This window comes from Palaemon carinicauda, chromosome 17 (assembly GCF_036898095.1).
Source record: "Palaemon carinicauda isolate YSFRI2023 chromosome 17, ASM3689809v2, whole genome shotgun sequence".
In the NCBI taxonomy this organism is placed as follows: Eukaryota; Metazoa; Arthropoda; class Malacostraca; order Decapoda; family Palaemonidae; genus Palaemon; species Palaemon carinicauda.
In genome coordinates, this window is record NC_090741.1 from 8,832,591 (window position 1) to 8,837,590 (window position 5,000).

The window sequence follows — 5,000 nt, forward strand, 5'->3', positions numbered from 1 at the left end:
TCTCTCTCTCTAGCTAGTATGCCGGGTATGCCGGCAAGACCTAGCTATGCCGGCTACATGCCAGCTAAACTACTGTATATATTATACAGGCAGCCAGTATATCTGCAGTATAGAATATACTGCAGATAGAAAACTACTATATAGTTTATACTAGTAGTTATTTCCAATATATTTTGGATATCCAACACAGGTATTTGCTGAGCCCAATCCTATATTGAATGAATATGATTTCTTCAATATCCTGATCAGAAATCAGTATTAGGATTACCCTACAATAATAAACACTTCAAGGCCGGAGTAATACACTCCTAACCCTTAAAGGGTGGAGCCTTTTTCCTTGAGTCTCCCTGATCAGGAAACTCTATATTTTAATATAGTAGGAAGACTTCAGCAAATAGGCTGAGTGAGATATACAAATATATGTCTTTATTTTCCTAGTCCAGCTGGCTTCATGCTAGATGGACCATACTGTCATATGCTACTCTGAAGGCAGCATAATGACTAGACTACAATACATGATGTACAGTAGCCAGTAAATTGCAATATAGACTTACTGCAATTAGAAAACTACAGTACCATGATACAGTAGTATTTCTGACATACCTTGGGTACCCTTGTACGAGCATTCTGCTGGTACAGTTCATGTATTGAGTGAATAGTTTTCTTCAAGATTCTGATTGGGAATCAGTCATCCTGACCCCACAGTATTAACATTATTTTGGGACAGTGATTTGATACTTCTCTACCCCTAGGGGTAAGAGTCCTTCTACTTGGAGTTACTCTATAGAGAAATCTACATGTAGTTAATACTGAGGGGAGGCAACAGCATTTGCTCACAGGGGTACACAAGTATGTATCTCCTACTATCCCTTTATAGCTTACTATCCTAAGCTACTCTATTGTAAAGGACATTTGCATGTTGATTGTCAAGGAGATAATCCATTGTATACTCATTTGGTTTTCCTTTCTTTACAGGAGGAACGCCAGATACCTTGTACTGCAGTCCTCTGCAAGGCCAAGAGTAAGTATTTTTACGGTCATAATACTTGCAGGTATCATGCCCCCTGCAATATTATTTCTGGATCCCTACATTATTGGAACCCATAGGTTTGCAATATATGTCGGACATTAATGTCCGAAGGTTTTGAAAATCTCAAGTCTACAGAGACTAGGGATACACCTCAATATAAATTACGCAACTGGGTGAGAGGCTTTCAAAAGATATCCCCGGGACCTTTCCTACCTAATGATGGGATGCGTAAGCTACTATTTCAGGAAGCAAGTGAGGAAACAGTAGTGCCTTAGGAGCTAACTACATCCCCTGACGTCCAGAAAACCTTTGGGATTAAGGGCAAGAAATGCCCCAAGGTAGAAGAGGAAAATGTTGCGTCGGAATTTCCTCCACCTGTCCTGGCTTTAGAGCCATCGATGTCGACATCTTCGTCTTCTACACCTAATTGGGATAATGTGGTACAATTATGTATCCAACTGAAGAATCAAATAGAGAGCTTTCGTAGACAAAACGAAAAGCAGGAAGTAAAACGCAAGATAGATCCTGGTAAAGTTTCTCTTGTCGCTTCCCAGGGGTCAGTCACACGACCCATGAATCAAGACCTACCAACACGCTCCATAACCAATCCCTGGAGGCTCGCGGAGCAGATGCCGATTTCAAATGGAAATCTCTGCATCTCAGAGAAAATAGGTGCGGTTCCTTTGGACAAAATTCAATTTTGGCCAAGCTTTGATGCTTTCCCTAATTGATGGGTTCGACTGAAGTACGAACCAAAGTCAAGAAAAGGAACAGAACCAAAGGAGGTCTTGATTCTCGACCATGATAAGGCACAGACTATCCTTTTAGGTAGTCTAAGAAAGGCGGGTTATTCAGAGTTGAAGGTATTCTCACTGAATAACAGACACCCTTCCTTTCTTGCTCCTACTTCACTCTCATTCCCCTTTATGGGGAAGGCATTTACTTCTGTTGCCAAAGCGGTAAAGGCGGGTAAGCCATGTCCCACACTCGATGAGTGCAAACCTTTGTCACCAGCTTTTCCCGGACAGGAAAAGGATTGGAAGAACGTCCATTTGACATTTTCAGTAGGAAAATTAGACAAGGACGTCGCAAGTTGACAATTCAAGGTATGACTCCCTAAATTGTCTGAGTTGCTCTTGTGTAATGAACAGGAGTCAAAGGAGAGACTTGCGACATCCCTTTCTCTACAAAACTACATAGAGTTGTGTTCAACCTACGAGAGTACCCCAGACATGCTCATCGTCATAGCCAAAATGCATATGGCTATCTTGGTAAAGGATCTTTACACCTTTATGAAGGCTAGGAGAGCATGTAAAGAGTTTGTGTTCGCTGATGCAACAGAGTAAAACACGAAACAAAGAAGCTAATATCTTCCAACATCTAGGGTAAAGACCTCTTCCCACACGAGGTCACTAAGGAAGTAATTAAGAATGCCACCATGGAGAACATAGGTCTTCAAAAATGGGGCATTCCTCCAAAGAGAAAATCTTCTGTGGTTGTGGGTCCCCAACCTAAAAAGAAGATTGGAAATTCTGGAAATATCCGGGCTGCGCAACAACATCCCACTTTTCCAGTGACCACGATGCTACAGGCAGATGGTCAAAAGTCTAAGCCTACTGACTACTCGAAGCATAAAGACGCTTCGGCTAGGAGGATCTTTCCTTCAGGATCGCAGGACCTTCGATCCTTCGGTCCAAAGCCTATTCAAGATGAGCCATTGATGGGAAACAGAAATGTCCCTACCATCATTTCCTTACCTTCTCCTACAGTTCAAAACCCTCCTGAAGGAGTATACCTGAGAGCTATAGAGCATACAGGTAGTAAGAAAACTTTAGCTCATCGAGTTCCAGGGAAGGCTGCTTCGTGTACACGAGAAGGACTCAAGATATCAATGAGCCATTTTGAACTTGTCACCACTCAACAAGTTCATAAAAAACAGTCTTGTCAGACCTGAAAGGTCTCCTTCGGAACCTTCCAGTCAACCACCCCCCTTCCTCCTATCTAGAATTCATGTTACAGAGAGTAACATTCATCCTTAAGAACATACGTGTCGGACTCACAGTTCTAAGTATCTTCAGTGGATTGACGAACTTAGTCACGTCAAATTCAAGCCTAGAAATATTTCAGGTATTAATATACCTGATCAAGAGGCTGGAGTTGGCAGCACCCGAAGTGTCCGGCCAATGTGCATTCAAAGAGATGACCTGGTTCCTGGGACATCACGGATGCAAGATAGGCTTCTAGAAGTCTCGACTTTCTCCAGCTCAGGGGTTTTGATGTTTAAAAAACCATTAAAGCCCTCAGTCACATCAACTCTCCTCTCCTTTGGAAATATAAAAGGGGCTCGTGAGGTCTGTCAAGAGACTCAGGTATTCAGTCAGAATACCAAAACGCCAACAGGAAAAAGCGCTAAACTTTCCCCAGTTCTCTATAGTGACAGAGAAAACACGCATCAAACGCTTGAAGAAATAAAAAAAGACTGAGATCGGTCCCTCTTTAACCGCTTCTCTAACAGAAATTAGAGCACGAAAGTCCCAAGACTCTGCTGGTCCTTTCATGGGTGGGGAGGCCCCATCCACACAGATCAGGCTCCCTACGACTGATCTGGGACACCGAAGCGATAATAAGACGTCACATTCGAACGTCTCATTCAATCTTGGTGAAGTTACCCATCCCTCTCTTAAAAGGACGGCACCTACCAGCAGTTCATTTACAACTGATCCACGATGTGACGGTGGATACTCTATTTCGATACAAACCGATAGAGTTGGAATGGTCCATGGGCGCAGACATATTCCCTCCCAGATGGGAACAAGTCCCGGAACTGCAATTCGACCTCTTCATCACGAGCGTCTTCAAGAAAAAACCTCACTATATAGCCCCATACGAGGATCCTCTAGTGGGGCTGATAGACTAGATGAGGCTGGTCCTAGCTCTGACCCTAGGTATATTTCCGAAGATTCAGAAATTAACTGCCTTCGTTTTATCACAGAGAACCCAAACCTTTCATTTCATGATTTTCTCACTCTAGCGGCTAGAAAAAGGTTTGGGATCTCAAAAGGCAATATAGAATTCTTAGAAGAATACAAGGCCAAGTCAACCAGAAGACAATATGAGTCTTCCTGGAAAAAGTGGGTTGCGTTTGTCAAAGCAAAAGGACCGAAAGAAATTTCAATGAACTTCTGTCTGTCCTTCTTTGTCCACCTTCATAGCCAAGGTCTGGCGGCCAATACGATAAATACGTGCAAGTCAGCCTTGACTAGGCCTCTCCTATATGCCTTTCAAGTGGATCTGGCGAATGAAATCTTTAATAAGATTCCGAAGGCATGTGCTAGGCTTAACCCCGCGGTACCACCAAAGCCCATCTCTTGGTCTTTGGACAAGGTCTTACATTATGCCTCATCTGTGAACAATGAAGATTGTTCTCTTAAGGATCTAACCAAAAAGGTTATTTTTCTGTTCGCTATCGCCTCCGGGGCTAGAGTTAATGAAATAGTGGGCCTATCTAGAGATGAGGGTCACATTCAGTTCACGGAAGTGGGAGATCTGAATCTATTTCCTAATCCATCCTTTCGCGCTAAAAACGAGCTACCGACTAGGAGGTGGGGTCCCTGGAGAATCTGCCCTCTGAAGGAAGATGTCTCTCTATGTCCTGTAGAGTGTCTAAAGGTCTATCTTCGTAGAACTTCAGACTTCAGGGGAAGACAGCTCTTTAAAGGAGAAACTTCTGGATTAAATTTATCCCTAAAACAACTAAGGGCGAAGCTCACCTACTTTATTCGTAGAGCGGATCCGGACAGTACTCCCGCAGAAAGATTGCTTCATCACTGAACTTCTTTCAGTATATGGACTTTGAGCGCCTTCGTTCATACACTGGATAGATATCATCCAGAGTGTTTTACAAACAATATGCAATACAAGTGCATGAAATGAAACACTTCATAGTGGCGGCAGGTAATGTATTAAAACC